At 54.2% G+C, this 18,084-nt stretch overlaps 1 long non-coding RNA gene across 1 annotated transcript; it reads right to left on the bottom strand.

Annotated features, from left to right (window-relative positions):
• Nucleotides 1–5,052: 5,052 nt before the first annotated feature.
• LOC124959754 (uncharacterized) lies at nt 5,053–13,178 on the bottom strand. Its single transcript, XR_007103983.1, has 3 exons — nt 13,043–13,178; nt 7,856–8,057; nt 5,053–5,569 (listed from the first exon to the last, which is right to left on the bottom strand). It is a non-coding gene; the product is annotated as an uncharacterized LOC124959754 (long non-coding RNA).
• Between the last annotated feature and the right edge of the window lie 4,906 nt (nt 13,179–18,084).

Here is an 18,084-nt window from a genome sequence, read left to right as displayed (position 1 = left end):
GCCGCTGGGAGATAGTCCCCTTGGGGTGACATCACCACCCCAGCCCGTTTGCATAAATCTCTTGCGCTACAGGAAGTCTCTGGCCTGCTGGGGCAGGTGGTGCTCCAGGGGCTGGCCTGGGAGGCCATGGGGGCCAGGCCCCCTGCCCAGAGGAAGCTGGGGCTGGGAAAGAGAAAGGCTGACTCTGCCACCAGAGGCCTGGCTGCCCCTCGCTCGGGCCCTGCGGAGGCTCTCGGTCCCCTCCTGGCCCAATAATGTCTACTTCTTTTGAGGCCCCTGTGTGGCCAACGTTGACCTCCTTGGGGTTGAGTGGTGGCATCTTGGGGCCTGTACTTTCTCGGGTAAGACTGGCTGGCTGAGGACTCTGAGTCCCTGACTGCCACGCTGGCTTTCCTGTGGGCCTGCACCCCACTGTAGGTTCTGCCTAATCTGGGGCAGGGCGCCAGGGGGCCTTCAGTGTGTTGCAGCTTCCTCCTTTCCTCGGAGTCTCTTCTCCTGGCTTCCCTTCCATCAGGGAGGGTCTTGGATTCTTACGCCCTCCCCTTCCAGCTTCCTGAACCCCACAGCTGCTTCCAAATCGCTAAGGGTTCTATTCCCAGCCCAGGATTCTATTTCCTGATCCTTTGTTAATACTTGAATATTGGTTTTCCTAGTTTACAAACATTTATTTTTCTTTCTTTCCCTCTCTCTCTCTCCATTTTTTTTTTTAATCATGGGAATTGAACCTAGGGGCACTTTACCACCAAACTATGTCCCCTTTTTTATTTTTTTATTTTTAGACAGGGTCTTGCTAAGTTGCTGAGGCTGGCCTCAAACTTGTGATCCTCCTGCCTCAGCCTCCTGAGTCACTGGGATTATAGGTGTGCGCCACTGTCCCCAGCATTTACAAAACTTTCTTGTTGTGTGCCATTGTCCCCAGCATTTACAAACCTTTCTTGTATGTCCATCCAATCATTTATTTCCCCAACCATCTAATTTATTTATCACCTATCTACCTAGTCATCTATCTACCCATCAAGTTAACCATAAATTCATTTAGCTATCTGTTTATTCAACTGCCCATTTATTTTTTGATTTATCTGTGAGTCAATTCATCCACCTACTCATCTGTTTATCTATCTGTCCATCTATATGTCCATCAACCCATCCACCTGCTATCTATCAGACCTTATTGGTACCATATATGCATCTACCAATCTAGTCATCTAGTGGTCTATCCATCCACCTACTCATTCACTCATCTATTTATTCATCTATCCATCTGCCCATCCACCCATCTACCCATCCACCTATCTACTCTTTACCTATCCATTCATCTATTCATTCTCTTACCCGCCTATCCATCCACCCACCTGTCTACATATCTACCCATCTACCTATCCACCCATCCACCTATTCATCCATCTACTTGCCCAACTGACCAGCCATGAGTCCATTCATCCTCCCAATGTTAATTGAGTTCCAGGCTGTATGTCAAGTTCTGGGGAAACAGAAAAGTACTGCACTAGTTTCCTGCCTTCAGAGACTAGTCTGGGCGGTGGAATGATGAGTGGTGGCTTCGATGTTCACCATTGACCTCTGATGAGTCTATTCTGCTGGCCACGAACTTGAGTATTTGTTTCTTCCCTTGTGTAATCTAATCCCTTACCCTAGGTCCCCTCCCTACTGGGACTAGCCTGCCTCCTTCCTGCCCATAGATTCTGCACTTGGGGACTCTCCAAAGGTCCAGGTCACAAGTCCTCAGGACTCCTAGGAACCTGACCAAGGCCCCTCCCTGAGAGAAGGAGGGAGAGAGGCTTGGGTATCAATCCACTCTTGCTCCTCACTTCCTCACAGGAAGGCCAAGCCCCAGGCGGCGAGATGGTGGGGGATAAGGCCGTCCACTCCACGAGGACCAGGTCCTGCTGGATGTGACCCTTCATTCTCCCATCGTGTGCTCATTACTGTCTTAATTTGATTTGGTTTTGTACTTATTATCTACTCATTGGTTATTTTAATCACTAACTTTTTATCATGTGTCTTCCAGTGCTGGGCCCAGTAAGGGAGCCCTGACAGGGATGTGGCCTTCGGGGCCTCCTGGAGGCCTGGAGAGATGTGTCAACAGACAGCGTGGTTCTTTGTGGAGGAGAGCACTAGAGAGGGAAGTATGAGCTCATTTGGGAACAACGACTGTGGTCAGTGTCACAGGTAGGATAACCAGGGGACAGAGGGTATGGGGGGACCAAGGAAAGCAGTGGCAAACTATTGGAAAAGGACATGGGAACAGTTAGCTACCGTCCCTGTGGAAGCAAGGCAGATAGCCTGAGCGCCAAGCCCAGGAGCTTCGGTGACATGCAGGGCGACGGCAGAGGCTTTGCTGGTTATAAGCAGGGAGCGTGGTGTCTGCCCCATGCGTGTAGCCAGGAGGCCAGGAGGCCAGGAGGCTGTGTTTCGAGGACTAAGATTCAAGAGGTCTCAGGAGAAGAAAGAGTCTGTTGTCCCAAGTCTGGCCAAGCCCAAGGAGCCCAGGTAAGGCAGACCACAAAGGAGATCCAGGTGGCTGGGGTGTGGCTCGGTGGGAGAACATGAGCTCAGCAAGCATGAGGCCCTAGGTTCCATCTTCAGTGAGAGATAAATTCAGGGCCAAACATCTCTGGAAGTGGGCAGATGCCCCCACCCGGTGGGCTGCTCCCATCCCATGGCCATGCCAACTTCCCGCCCCTCCTCCTGCTCCTTGCCTTCCAAAGGACAGCAGAGTCCTTCCCTCACATCTCCAGGGACCTGCTCCTATTCCAATCCTTGGCAATAGCAGGACCCAGATTCCCAGAGACTCTGAGTAGCTCCTCTATGGGAGTCAGGGTTCAGGACCCACAGGAAGCCTTCCAGGGCCTCCCCGACCCCAGGACCATGAAGACAAACAGCTGAGCCTCTATGGCGGCCCATGTTGCCGAGCTGTGGTAGGTTAAGCAACATGAATGTGTTTGACTTCAGATGTTTTCCATTTAGGTTTGTCAGGATGTGACCCCATCATACATCATGGAACATCTATTCTGTGATATCTTTCAATCATGAGAGATAGGAGAGACTGACAATCCACAACCCCAGGGTTATAAAGACGATATTTTGTTTGAGCGCCTGACATTGTGAGAGCGTCTACCCTTGGGACTTACATAACCAAGACGACCACCTGTTAAACTGAGGCCCAGAGATTGGTGACCGAGCAGAGTCGCAGTCGCAGCATCGCAGCAGCCTGGACTGGGTCTCCCAGGGGAGGGAAGCAAGCAGAAGGAAGGAGGAAGGCCGAGAAGCTGAGGCAGGGAGGGAGCAGGAGGGGCCGGGAGCAGAGGAGAGGAAGGGAAAGAGAAACAAACGGTCGAAGGAGACCCTGGGAAGCAGCGAGAAGCTGGCACAGGGCCATCAGCAAGAAAGGAGAGAACAGGACAGAGAGAAGGGAAGGGAGGGCATCAGAGGGACAGAGGGCGAGACAGGACACCAGTGGAGGTGTCCGGAGGTGATGGCACATCCCCAGCCTCCTTCTGTACCATGGGGTTAGTGGGGTTGGGGGTCCCAACTAGCCAGAGGTCACCAGGTACATCTTGCCAGAATGCGACTTTGACTCGATTTTGCTGGAAGGAAATTGACTTGGAACCCCAAATCCTGGGGTCTCCAGAGAATGAGAAGAAAGAAAAAGGTTTTAATTACTTTATTTTTTGTATAGATAATACAGGCACATGGTATAAAATTCCACAAGTACTCAAAGGTCAATAACTGCTCAGTTCCTCTTCCACAGACAGTCTCACCTGTTACCTGGTCCTGGTATGTCCGTCTAGAGATGGCCTAAGCAGACATAAGTGTATAGATCAATAGTCTTTTTAAAATTTTGCACAGAAGGAATCACACTAAGCACACTGTACTTCCCCTTGTTACCCCACCGCGAATCCATTCCACATCAATGCCTTGCCCTTTTTAAGAACTGCAGAGTATTCTACTGTTTAAGTGTACAGATGACCTCTTACTTATGATGGCTCAACTTAGGATTTTTTTACTTCATGATGGTATGAAAGGGATGTGCATTCAGTAGAAATTTCTACGGAAGTTCTTCAAATGTTGATCTTTTTCCCCCTGTGTCGGGGACTGAACCCAGGGGTGCTCTACACTGAGCTGCATCCCTGGTCCCTTTTTGTTTTTAATTTGAGACAGGATCTTGCTAAATTGCCCAGCTGGCCTTGAACTTGTGATCCTCCTGCCTCAACTTCCATAATAGCTGGGATTACAGGTATGCACGGTGCTCAGCTTAAATTTTGAATTTGGAATCTTTTCCAGGGTTAGTGATGTGTGACCCGAGACTCTGGATGCTGGGTAGTGGCAGCCACTGCAGTCCGCGGTCACCATGAGATCTTGAGGGTGAAGGCTGATGCTACGGCGCACTGTGTTGCTGAGCTAGGATGTGTAGTAAGTGAAGTGTATTAACTGCATTTTCAACTTAGCAATCAGTTCACCAGGATATAGAAGGAGCATCTGTGCTGTGATTCTTTGGGGGAAACAGGGTCTTGGGATATTGTCTGGTTGTCCCCAAATTCCTTGCTCAAGAGATCTTTCTGCTTCAGTCTCCTAAGTAGCTGGAACTCTAAGTGTGTTCCACCTCATTAGGCTGGGATATTTTTAAATCATGAAAGACAGCATTCATATAAAAGGACACATAGGGGCTGGGGTTGTGGCTCAGTGATGGAGCACTTGCCTAGCATGTGTGAGGCACTGGGTTTGATTCTCAGCACCACATATAAGTAAATGAATAAAATAAATGTCTATCAACATCTAAAAAATACTGTTAAAAAGGGCACATAAAATATTTATGTACAATTTAATTATAAAGCTAACACCTATGTAAATATTATCCAGGTCAAGAAATAAAACATTGCTGGGTGTGATGGTATATACCTGTAATCCCAGTGGCTCAGGAGGCTAAGGCAGGAGGATCACAAGTTGGAGGCCATCCTCAGCAATTTAGTGAGGTCCTAAGCAACTTAGTGAGACCCTGTCTTAAAATTAAAAAATAAGAAGGTTGAGGATGTGGCTCAGAGGTAAAGCACTTGTCTAGTATGTGCAAGGCCTGGGTTTGAACCCAGCACTGAAAAAAACAGAAAAGAAAAACAAAAGAAATAAAATTTGCCAGTATCCCCAGAGCATCTCAAATGTCCCCTTACTTCCCGTTAGTAACTCTGTCCTAACTTTTTTAGCAACTATTCCTTACATTTGTTTCCCCATGGTCCTGGGTGTAGACCCCAGGGTCTTGTGCATGCCAGACAAATGCTCTCCCACCAAGCTACACCTCCTCTCCCACTTCCTTACTTTTCTTTATAAGCATCTCTGACACTATAGTTTAGTTTTTATCTTGACAGATTTTACTCTTCAGAGGAAGAGGAGGATGGTGTTGGTAGCCTTTGGGGTTCTGCTGCTTCTCCCACCATGTCGTTGCACCTTGCTGTGGTGCACTGTCATTGCTGGACACTTGGCCATGGTCATGACTGATGTAAGCAGTCCCTTATTGATGGGCCTTTGGTGTTTCCAGTCCTTTGCTATTGCAATAAGGCTGCAATCAATAAAATGGTGTAAATTCCATATACGCATGTTTAACACATATACCGGCATATGCGTAGGATAAATTTCCAAAAGTTGAGTTACCAGGTCAAAGGGCAACGCACTTTTAATTTTGAGATATGTAGGTAAATCGATAGATAATGTCACACTGACCTTAATAAAATTGTACCTCTTACCCTTCTAGCAGCAGGGCATGACAGTGCTCTTTCCCCACCCTATTGGACACGTGGGTGACCTGCAGAGTGACAGGGAGGCCAGGCAGGCCTGGGGCGGGGTGGCTCTTTGCCCCCACTGGGCTGGTGGCCAATGGGGGTTGGCTGGCGCTAATGCAATTGCAGGGTCGGCAAGCAACAGGAAACGGGCAGGCGTCCCCAGTGCTTGAGTCCACAGAGGGGAACATGACCCCCAACCTCACAAACCCCTCACCTTGGCCTAAAAGAGCTGGAAAATGAGGAAATGTCACCCCTTCCATTTTCCTATGGAGATATGACAGCGCACGTTCAAAAACACAGGCCTCAGACCCAGGGCTGGGAGAGCTGATCAGAAAGAGCCGAGGCTGTGCACAGAAATGGTGTGCACAGAAATGGCTGTCTTGCAACTTCCTCTCAGGGTTGAGACACTTGGGAAAGGATTCTGGGGCCCCAGCGTGGGTCGTTTGGGCCCCTTAGAGCTCCCCAAACTTTGGTCACAGCACTGGGCTGGCTCTTTAGAGCTTTAAGATGACCAGCAAATATTGGCTAGGGCCCTCACATGCCAGGTGACAGGGAAAGGAAGGCCTTCACACCTCTGCCCTCATGGGGCCTGCTCTTGGGCAGGAGAAGAGCCATGAACACAGTAGATGGGTGTGTTCCACTACGTGTTAGAAGGTAACAACCACGAGGAAGGGAGCCCATGAAGTTGGGAAGGGAGATCGTTGCGGTTGGGAGAAACCTGGACTAGGGGGCGGGCTGTGGTATTAAAGAAGGTCACATTTGAGCAATCCCTGGAAGCAGGTGAGGGAAGGAACCTAACAGATATCTGGAAGAAGAGTTCCAAGCAGGGGCCAGTTAGTGCCAATGCCCCAGGAGGGCAAGAATGTCCCTGTGAGCAGAGCCAAAATGGCGGGAGGTGAGGCCAGACAAGACCAGGTCTGGTAGGACGCTGGAGGTGGAAGTGTGGAATTTGGATGTGTTCTCTCTTATCCAAAACTAAAGTTGGTGCCATTGTCATCCCTCTGAGCCACTGAGGCTCAGAAGCGGCTTGTGACTGGCACAAAGTGGCTCAGTCAATTCAGGCTCAGGGAGATCTACACTCAGGTGTGCCTGAGACCTTGACCCTAGCTTGAAACCACAGAAGATGCTCCTGAAGAGCATGTGGGAGATGACAAAGACAAGCCAGGTTGTCCCTTATGGAGCCCCTATTGTCTACCTGCCTTGACGCTTTCCGACTTCCTGTGTTCCTATGGGGCAGGACTTATCAGTGCCACTTTACATATGAGGGAAATGAGGCTCAGGGAGGTGAGGGGCCCTTGCCCAAGGGCACATGGCTGGTGAGTGGGGCGAGAGCTGCTGTAGATCTGACTGACCCTAGGGCCTGTGTTCTCCAGTTGTCCCTGAGTCTCTCACGGGTTTTCCCTGCCTAAGAGTCTTCCTTAGCTCTCAAGCCTCTAGGCCTGCGCTGGACCCCCAAATGCTGGGAGCCACCAGCCTTTCCCCTCCTCCACTCGAGGGCAGCCCCACCCCCATCCCAGCCAGAAGACGCTACTCAACATTCCCAGAACCTCTTTCTCAATCTCCCACAGCCTTTGCTCACAGGCCCACGTCCTTCCACACCCTGGGGCCCCTTTCAAGGCTCACCTCCTCCAGGCTGCCTCCCCAGACTGCCCCCTTCCCGGTTTGCCCCATCTCTCTCCCCAGCCCTGCCTTAGTCTTGCCTTCCACTCTGCCCCAGCTCGTGGCTCCTGGTGCCCCAGACCCAGCAGCCAGCAGGCACAAACCCCCAGATACAGCCTGGCCTCCTCGGAGTCCGGGGGCTGGGATTCGAAGGCCCCTCTCCACCACACCCTCGTCTCCGGCTGACCAGGCTTACAGATGGGGAGCTCACCTCCTGGCCACATCACTCAGCCTCCGGTACCTCAAACCCACCGCCACCCACAGCGACTTCCGTCTGCTCACCACGGGCAGCACCCCACCCCCCGCTAGCTCCCTGAGAAGGAGCTGCTTCCCCACCCCAGACCCCTCCTCTGTGGAGCCCCCACTACCATCCTCTGCCTTCTGGTTCCCCTGATTTCTAAGCTCACCAGGATATTCCCCCAGGGACTGGTCACAAGGCCTCTGGTGAATCCTCCCCTCTCTCCAGAGCTCAGATGCCCACTTCTACAGGCCGTGGAACGTGCTAGGTCTTCTGAAAGCCACTCTGTGTCCAAGTCTTCACCCAGCATACAGTAGGGTTCCAATTAGTGCATGTGTCCTCTGCTGGCCTTTACAAGTGCTTTCTGAGCCCTGCAGACATTAAGAATGCATCTCTGAAGAACTTAAATCCTATCCCTGACTCTCCCTGACCCCCCTCTCTCATTCCATGACTGAGAGCAAGACACTTTCCTGGGCCTCAGTCTTCTCACTTGCAAAATGTGAACAATACCTCCTGAGCTTCCGAGACCGCAGGTATGATGTCTCTGTGTGACCAGGGACCCGCCAGAGAGAAGGAGGCTCAGCCCTGTCCTCAGGGCTTAGCATCTCCAGTCCTTGGCCCTTCCAAGCTGCCAGCCCAGGCTCTCCTGCTCCTGGGAAGAGCAGAATGTGGGGAGCAAGGAAGCTGGTGGAGGAGAGCCCTGAGACAGCCTCTCTGCCCACTGGACAAGGCCCCACCAGCCCGGGGTCAAAGTTGCACGTCTCAGGGCTGGGGAGATAGCTCAGTTGGTAGAGTGCTTGCCTTGTAAGCACAAGGCCCTGGACTCAACCCCCAGCACTCCCCCCCCAAAAAAAATTGCACGTCTCTCTCACTCTCCTTGAGCAACCAGCTGTTGGGAGGAGAAAACCAGCCCCAGGGAAGGGCCCAGGTCTGCAGTAGGGGCCCTGTGATAGGAAGAGCAAAACTCTTTGAAAAGAAGAAAAACTAAGAGTTACTGAGTTCCGCCACAGGTTCAGGGTACAATGTCTTTACAACAAGGTGGCAGGCAGGAGTCATCTCCATTTTCAAGATGGGAAACTGGGCTCATGGTGGAGGCTTCCACCTGCTCCGGGTCACACGGATTAAGGGTCAGGATCAGGACTTATACCCAGGCTTGTCTTCCCCCAAAACCTGAGCTTAGCCCAAAGCTGCCTTAAGTCTATGTGTGTGGAGGAGGTGAGGGGAGTCGGTGGGGTCAGTGAAGGGGGTGCTGGATTCAACTCAGAGTCTGTGGGGCCCAAGATCAGTGCAGAGTGACCCAGGGGTCTGGGCCAGGGCTGGGGGCAGCCCAGGGTGCTGGAGCAGGAGGCCCAGACCTGGAGGGGTTAACTGCATAAGGGGCCTGAGTGAATCAGAGGCTCCGCAGGCTGCAATGGAAATTCCCTGTGCATGGCGTGTGTGGTCACCCAGAAAAGGGAAACGGTGCTTTTCGGAGCAGAGGACAGCGGGGGCTGGAGCCTGGGAGCAGACGCCTGCCGGGTGGGGCTGGCAAGGGTATTATGACCAAGGAAGCCTCACCTCTGGGTCTGTTTCAGGCCCTAGGAGAGAAGAGGGAGGGGAGGTGCCACCAGGCCAGGCAAAGCCCGGTCATGCTATGGCATGTCCATGGGCCTTGACGGATGGGTAGGAGTTCACAGCAGGGGAAGGCGCTCCAAGCCAGGGGAGCCGCTGAAGCCAAGGCACGGGGCTGTGACTCAGCACGGAGCTCCCATCCACCCAGCTTTTGCTGGGGAGCTCCTTCCTGCCTTCGGGCCCATCCTAGGCTGTGCCTCTCCCTATCCCAGGCAGCAGCCCGCCGCCTCAGTTTCTCTCTTGAAGCTCTCAGGACTTTGTGCTCATCTTCAGTCCCCATAGGGCTATGGATTCCCCAAGGGCAAGGGCTGAGCACTAGCCATAGAGACGACTCACACCAGAATGGGCTGAGACCAGGTATTTGTGATAAAGCACAAAATTGGAATCTGAGGCTCTTAGAGGCGAGGTAGAACTCCGGCGGCCAGCTGCCTGCGGCAGAAGGTGCTCAGCCAGGGGTTTTCCTCAGCTGGGATGTGGCAAGAGTGAAGGAATGGGGCAGGGACAGTGGCAAAGACAGGGGCCAGTAGGCACTGACGGCTGGGTCAGGGAAGGCGATGCGACCTGTGGTCCAAGGCCTGAGCTTCAGACCCCTCCGCTGGAGGCCTTGTCACAACACTGGGTAATGTCCATCCTTCCAGGACAGAGACAGGTATGCAATGGAGCCAAGGTCAGCTGGAGGGAGAGAGCATGGGTTTAGATTTTCCTGGTGGAATCCAGAATCTCAGTCCAGACATTTTTTAGTTTTGCAGTCTTAGACACGTGGCTTTCTCTCTGAGCCTCAGTTTCCATCTAATGACAGAGATAAAGGAGCAGGCCTTTTTGGAGGCAGAATACAGACTGATGTGAACTGTAACCCTCTGTACCAACTCGAGGGAGACTCTCTAGCACCAGCATGGTATTCTGCTGTTTCTCCTTGGAGCCTGCTGCAGCACCAGCCCACCTGCCAGATCTCCAGCCATGTCCACCTGTCCCCGTCCAATCTGCCCTCCACAAGGGCCTATGACCCACACCAGCCTGATGAGGGGGCTGACATCCAACAAGTAGAGTGATGATCTCCAGCCCAGAAGCAAGCCCTCAGAAGGCCCAGGTGCTCTGGTTCCAGGGAGCACACCAGATATCATGCCCCCTACTTGTCTGCCATGAAGGTCAAAGGCACCCATAGGAGCCGCCCTCAGGCAAGGACCAGCAGCAGCGTGGCGCCCATTGGGGTTGGAGCTTTTCCAATCATGAAGGGGAACTGAGAACTGTGGGAATGAACTTCATGCAGGCCAGGGTGGGCTGGGTCCAGTGGGAGGGGTCTGCTCCGAGGAGCTCAGACTGATGGGGTCCTGGGGTGAAGAGGAGAAGGGGACCTCTGGGCAGGTGGCTATAGGGCTGGGGGTCACCATGGGGTAGCTTCAGGTTGTCCAGAGCTGGCCGGGCAGTGGGAGGTTGGGGTGCTGTGTGGGGAAGGAAAGAGGAAGCCGTGGGGAGTGGGGGCTGCGGGGATGGAGTGGGAGTGGGGGCTGGGGGCCTGGAGCCACTTTGGCCACAGCTACTTCACTTCTCGGGGTTTCGGTTTGTAAATAGCTGCTGGCTCTATGCAGGCAGGATGGGCCCTGTCCTTTCTGTGGCCTGTGTCCAGAGAGGCCCAGGTCTGAAGAGCTGCAGATGCTCCAACATGGAATTTGAGGCCCTCAGGAGGCATCCAGCCTGTCCAGCCTTTGGCTCAGGTGGGTGGCTGGGTTCTGGTGGCCCTGCACTGGTCAGCCTGACCTGTGGTCACTGAAGTAATGCAGCTGGGCCAGACTTGCTGCAGAACTTGATGACTTGGCCACATGGGGCTTATTTATAACTGGGCCTCCGTGGCCAGAAGCAGCTGCTGTGCCGCAGACTCAGCACTCAGGCTGGCCCAGGGCACAGGATGATGAGGGCCGGGCTGGCCCCATGGCCCCTCAGCTTGGGCCTCAGGATCTGGGGGATCTCTGAGGCCTCTTTGGCTGGGGCCAATCCCTGTACTGTGAGGGCAGATCTTGGGATTTAGGGGGAGCTACTTGTAGGGCAGGCATCTCAGAACCTCCTGGATCAAGGGAATGGCTGAATTCAGTCAGTGGACTGGTCAGGCTCCAGGGGGCTTGGGCCCTGACCTTCCTGCAAAGATGTTCTTCCTCCAAAGGCCAGATGCTGTCAGCAAACTCAACAAGAAGCAAAGTCACCTCCCCTTCCCTTCTTGCAATATCAGCTTAAAACAAAACAAAACAGATTCGGGAAGAGGGCAACCTGAATCCCAAGGACTGAACCTAATGATGACCCTCCAAGCAGACTGACAGGTCTCCCAGGCGCCTGTGTCACACTCCAGGCGCCTCCATCCCTGTAGCAGATAGGAAGCCTGGCCCTGCTCCCACCCTGAAAATGACCACCAGTCTTCCTTTGATGGGGTGCCAGACTCTTTCCTAAAGTTTGCAGGGATAAAGAGGTTCCTGCAACCTTCCTCCCATGTTTGAGTCCTTCTGAATCAACCTGTGACCCACTATTGTTCCCCTGTCCCTCAACACCCTATCTGTCCAATTGGTCCTGACCCCCCCCATTGCCAAGCCTTGTTTCAGTCTGCACCCCACCCCCCACCCCCCGCATGTCTCTCCTACAGCCTCCGGCCTCTCCAATTCCCTTCCCTAGGTCTTCGCCAAGTCCCACCTCTGAGGCTCAGCCTCGGTGCTGTCCTCAAAGCTTCACCTCTTGAAAAGTAAAGTTCAAGAATGGGCAGAAATGGGCTAGGAATTCTACCTCATAGGTGCCATGATACTACAAAAAAGAGGAAAAAAAGGCCAGGAGGGGTCAGAGATGGCCAGTGGCACTCAGCAAGCAGAGGACAAAGCCAAGCCTAGAGCCACGTGCCCTGACTCCCAGCCTGGAGCTCTCACCGCAGCCTTTGGGCCTCCTGGACCACTGCTTGGCCAGAGCCATGGCCCTGCCCGGCCTCTTCCTCTTGGTGGAAGCTGTTGGGGAAGGGAAGGGCAGGGGCTTGGTGTGGGGAACTCAGGCCATCTACCGACCAGGTCTGGGGCCTGGGGGGGTTGTGGGACCACTTAGGCCCCTCTGGCCAGGGACAGGGTGCCCAGCCTGGAGCCGCCTTGGCTGCAGCTGCCCCTGTTTCCACATCGGCAGCAGCAAGGCCGGCGCCTGAGAAAACAGGAAGCGCCCAGTCACCACAGGAAGCATGTGTGCGCCGCCTCCCCACCCCCGGCCCATTGCAAAACGCCAACAGCCCCATTACCACAGGCACCGCACAGGGGCTAGGAGAAACGCTCCTGCCACCATGCCTGCCGAGGAGCTAGACAGACTTGCTCGAGTGGGCCAGGCCTCAGGGTGATGTCCAGCTGCGACCTGGAGGAGCCCAGAATCTCCCTGGGGACTAGAGCCTTCCTTCCTCTGTATTCTCAGCCCAGTCCCCAGACTGGTCTTAGCCAGGCCTACTTTGGCCACCCCTAAATCCAAATACGGGGTCAGGGGTCACAGAGAAACCATTCCGTGACCTAGTATCTGGCATTTGAGAGGCGCCTGGCCGTCAGACATGACAAGGTCCTGTTCCCAAGCCTCACTGAGGCCGTTGACCCAGAACTCTCCACCCCCACCACCCCAGGGAGCCGGCTGCTGCCAAATCCACACCTGCCTCACTCTTTGCCCAGCCAAGATTCTGACCGCCCCTGGGGGTCCTGCCTTTGGGAGGCTGGGTCCCACCGCATCCTACCCTACCTGCCCAACTCACCTCTGTTTCTGGAGACCTAGGCCCGGCCCTTGGAGGGAGATGGGAGTCCAGCAAGGTTGAGGCTGGGTGCCTGGGGAGGCCTGTGTTCCTCCAGCCCCGGGGGACAGGGAGGAAAAGAGAAGAGAGCAGAGCATTTCATGGCTATAATAAATCAAAGGGGGAAGTCAGAACAGGAGAAATAAGAAACTTCCCTAGCCTGGGCACGGGGACCTGCCAGGCAGCAGCCCCCAGACACCCCGAGGCCTTTCCTCCTTCCTCCTGCCTCCCTGGCCGGCACCCAGATCTCTCCTCAGGCGTAGTGCCCCACCTACCCAGAGACCCTCCCTGGGCATCCATCCCTATTCACTATGCTCCCTGGACCAGGCACCTCTGTGCCCAAGCTTCCTCCTGAGAGCACAGAAATCCTTGGTTGTGCCCGTCTTGGGACGTGAAAGTCAGACTGCCCAGTAGAGACGAATGACGATAGTGACCACTCTGGACCAAAGACCCTCAAGGGGCAAAGCGGCGGGTGGGGCATCCTGAGAATTGCTAGTGAGACTATTGGGCCTGCCTGGACATGTGTCTGTGAGAGAAGAGAGTACTTCGCTGAGCAGAAGTAGGGTTGGCCCCCGATTGTGACAACAGGCAGGACTTTTACCTCAGCCATGTCCTTGCTCTTCTTCCAAACCCACAGTGCCCACGGTCCACCGTGCCCGCACGGGATATACACAGCCACAGGAAATAACCCTGGTGTGCTGCCCTGCCCTGAAATGTCCACTCAGGTGGAAGACCGAGAGGGGAAACTTAAAAAGTGGGGGGGATCCCACTTTTAAAGAAAAGGTTGGAAACTTGTATGAGTTTCTAAGGTAAAATAAGAAATTTCAGACAAATTTTGGCTAGTTTTGGGACCACTATGAATCATGTCTCCCATGCCCCTGAGACCTTCCTCCTGTTCCTCAGCAATTAGCAAGGACGGACGAAGGCTCCAGATGCCTCTCCTTGAATTTGTCCTGAGATGGTGAGCTCACTCCCTCACTCCAGCTCTCTGCTCTCACTGTGAGCCACCTCTCCTCAGCCCCAGTCTTGACCTCCTGGTGATATCTCCTAGAGGCCACCGGCCTGGAGTTCTTGGGAGAGAGTGTCAGGCAGAGGGACTGTCTGAGACTCAGTTTCCTAGTCGGAGGACCAAGATCACACCACCTCATTTGCAACCTTGTCAGGCAAGAAAAGTGAACGGTGTGTAGTGTGTGACCCTGGGCAAGCGATTTCACTGCTCCGAGCCTCAGTTTCCTCATTTGAATGCCTACCTTGAAAGTTTGCAATGAGGGACAAATGAGAGGTTGTGGAATGGGGCCTCAGGGTGATCATGTGGCCAGCATTACACCGCAGCCCACTCCTGCCTCCTTCCAGAAGTCCCCACTTCCTCCCTCTGCTCCCTCTCACCTGCCTGAATCAGGTGAGAACGGAGGCTCCCTTCTCTTCTCTAGCACCCCAGGGCCCCTGGCCTCACTCTGACCCTTCCTGGTCTGGGAGAATGCTGGAGCTGGGCTTCTCAGCTCTTTTCCAAGGGGCTCCCTCCCCGAGACAAGGACCTGGGAGGCCCCCAACTTCTGCCCTGGAGGACTCGCCCCTTGTCAGCCAGGACTGTTTTAACAGCTGTCGGCATTCATCAGGCAACAACTTAATTCTTGCATCTGCAGGATTATCTGCCTTTCTCAGATGAGAAAACTGAAGTTAGAGTGGCTGGTGCCAGGTCATCTGGCTAGAGCAGAGCAGTTCTGAGCTGGAACTCAGTTCTTCAGTCAGTCAGCCCCACAGAAATTCTATGTGAAACATGAGCAAAGTGGCACCTCTTCTCATCTGGAGAACAACTTGGAAATTTTGGAGTGTCACTACTACCAAGGCCCTTGGCCACTCCACTTCCCAGCTCTCCAACCCTAGCACTGGTTCCAGATTCTCCAGCTTCTCCTGATCCAAGCTGGAGGATGGCAGAGTTGGAAAAATTCCAGCCTCAGGTGCCCATCAAGGCAGAGATTATAAAATCCAGAATGGTGAGCAGCCTCCTGATTTAAGAAGTACCCTCTTGGCTCCCCACCCCGGGGCATGCACACACAGTGGGCCAGTAGGACTTAACCCCAATGGTAATAAGGCAGCGTTCTCTGTGGCTAGAGCTGGATCTGAATGAGTGGGTTTAAATCCCAGCTCTGCATCTGAGAACCCATTCCCTGGATAGGGAACCTGACTCTACTGTGGGGAGGAAAGTGGATCTCCTGTGGAGATGTCGCAGAAGGGATGTTGGCTTCTTACAGCCAAGGGCTGGGTCCCCCTCCTTGCATGCGCTTCCTTAAGCCTGATAACAGCTCTGACTCAGCGGGCACTGTGATTTCGCCCACTCCACAGGTGAGGAAGCCTAGGGGAAGGAGGCTGTCCAAGATCCTAGCCGAAGCCTGACAGGGGCTGGAACCCAGTCTGGTCCGACTCAAGTACCATGCACTTGCACCTCACCCAAAGAGGTCCTTCCTTTGCTCCAACAAATTGTTCCCTACCTGCCCCAGGGCTGGAAGCCCTGATGAGCAAGTTCAACCACGACTGGACAGGACTAGAGGGCCTGGTGCAGCCTGGCTGTGGCTGCAGTTCCCAGAGCTCAATGCCCTTGCCATCAGTTGAGCTGGGACTGCTGCCTAGGCAGGTGATGGGCTAGGCCCACCCCAGCAGCCTTCCTCCACGTGCACCTGCCCCTGCAACTGGGGACTTGTCTCCTTGCCACCCCTCTGGGGTCCCAATCCCACCATCCATGACTCTGGGAGAGGGGTATGAGTCCTTCCAGGGGACTTCAGGGGTGGGGCTGGGATGCCAAAGAAGTGGGATTTGAGCTTCCTCCCTTGTTGGGTCCCTTCCAAGGCCCTGGGTTGGTCATGAGCAATTTTGTATTCGTGATTTTGTAATCTTTTTCTTAGAGTGTCCCTCAAATTGTATAAACTTCAGGCCCATAAACCCTAACCCTTCCCCATGAAGGACAGGAGAAGGAGCTGTTTCCCCCTCCCCACTTCCTTCATGCTTGCTGGCTCTGCGGGTCTGGGCGTGAGACCCCTACCATCTACACAATGGGGAAGAGTGAAACCCTGAGAGCCAGGAGGTCGCAGCGCGGCCCACAGGGAGCTTGGTGCGCCTCTGGTGCAAAACAGGACCACACCCCCCTCCGAGGGCTCTCACTCGCTGCCCCCGTTCTGTCTCAGCAGCGTGTGGGGGGAGGTGGGGCTCCTACCCCCATTCTCCCGCTGAGATAACCCAGGCGTGGAGCCCTGCTGCCACTCGCCACTTGTCCAGAGCCGGGGCGTGGGCTCTACCCCGCCCCCACGGTGCCCCTGGCTCTCGGGCAGGACGCCCGACCCGGGTTGGGGAGGCTCTGCTGGGGCCGAGGTGCGGGGGCGGGGAGCGCGTCCCGCACCGTCTGGCCGCAGCACCGACCTCGGCCCTTATCTGCCCCGGCAGCTTCCGCCCCCGCCCGCCGCGGCCTGGCCCCGCCCCCGCCCCCGGGGCGCCGGACCAGAGCCCAGGGGAGCCGCGCCGCCGCCGCCGCTGCCCAGCCGAGCGCAGAGAGCCGGCCCCCAGGTGGGCAGCGGAAGTTATAGCCCCCGGGGGCACCCGCTCCCCGCCCCGGGGTGCCCAGCCAACCCGGCGAGGGCTCCCCAGCCAGGCCGCCCCGCCCCAAGTGGGAAGGGTCCCTCGAAGCCCCAGGAGGAGCAGCGGGGCCCATGTAAGCACGGTCTGAGGGGCCCAAGACCCCCCACACTCACACACCCTCCACTAGCCATGTCTTCCGAGTGGGAGGGGGAAGAGAACGGTGAAGACACCTGAGAGAAAGTGAAAAGCAAGCCACAGACCAGAGATGTCAGCCGGGTACCAAGGGACGCCACCACCCCAGAAATCCGTGCAGAATCCTTGCCCATCTTTCAGGAAAAGAGCAAGGAATCCAATGGAAACACAAGTAAAAGTCACGACGAGGCAGAAACAGGAGGAAATACATTGTCCAATAAACATCTCAGGGATGCTCAGCCTCCTTGGTGAGGAGGGAAATGCAAATGAAGACCACCCGAGATGCTATTTTACACCATTAGAAGGGCAAGATTAACAAGCCTGGCAGCACCAAGAGGTGGGGCACAGGATGGCCGTGTGCTGCCAGTCAGAGCGCAACTCCAGATAACCACTAGGGAAAACAATCTGGTTGTGTCTTACAAAACTGAAAGATAACAGAGGCTGTCGCCCAGCAAACTCTCCCAAGCATAAAATCCAAAGAGGCTCTCGCACGCACTTTGAGAAACACAGACCAGAATGTTCGCAGCTGCGTGGTTTTTGTTGTTGTTGTTGTTTGTTTGTTTGTTTGTTTGTTTTTTTTAGTTGTAGATGGACACAATGTCTTTGTTTATTTATTTATTTTCATGTGGTGCCAAGGATCGAACCCAGTGCCTCACTGGGTTCCGCTGTGCGAGGGAACCGCTCTACCACTGAGCTACAGCCCGAAGCCCAGCTGCGTGTTTCTGAATAGAGTATCTAGAAATAGCCGAGTGCCCATTGTCAAGAATGGATAAATAAATTACAGTAGATTTACTCACACAGTGGCACACCACTCAACCTAGCAAGCAAAGAACCCACGTGGAGCACAATATCAGAGTGACCCAGTACCACAGTGTGCAATGGAGACAGCCTGAAGACAAGTCAGAAGGATTATGGAAAATAATATTCCTTAAGGACAGCTCCCCAAGAAAAACGGAGGGACAGTGTGGCTTGGGAGGAGGAAGGGGAAACTGGCCAAACTTAAACCTCTCCTAGCCACCCTTTCCTAATAACAATGGGCCCTAAACTTAGACCTTCCCCCATCGCAAATTAGCCCTAAATGGAGGCACAGCAAATACTGAAACTGGGAAACAGTGGATCCCAGAATAAGAACAATGAGTTTCAACCTTTTTATAAGCACCCTCCTAAATTAAAATTTTAACCTGTACAACAAGCCCCTGGTCTAAACTGCACATACACAGCTCCCAATGATTACATCATTGCACCCT

The sequence above is a fragment of the Sciurus carolinensis genome, chromosome 11 (assembly GCF_902686445.1).
Source record: "Sciurus carolinensis chromosome 11, mSciCar1.2, whole genome shotgun sequence".
Taxonomy (NCBI): domain Eukaryota; kingdom Metazoa; phylum Chordata; class Mammalia; order Rodentia; family Sciuridae; genus Sciurus; species Sciurus carolinensis.
This window is presented reverse-complemented; position numbering and strand designations above follow the sequence as displayed.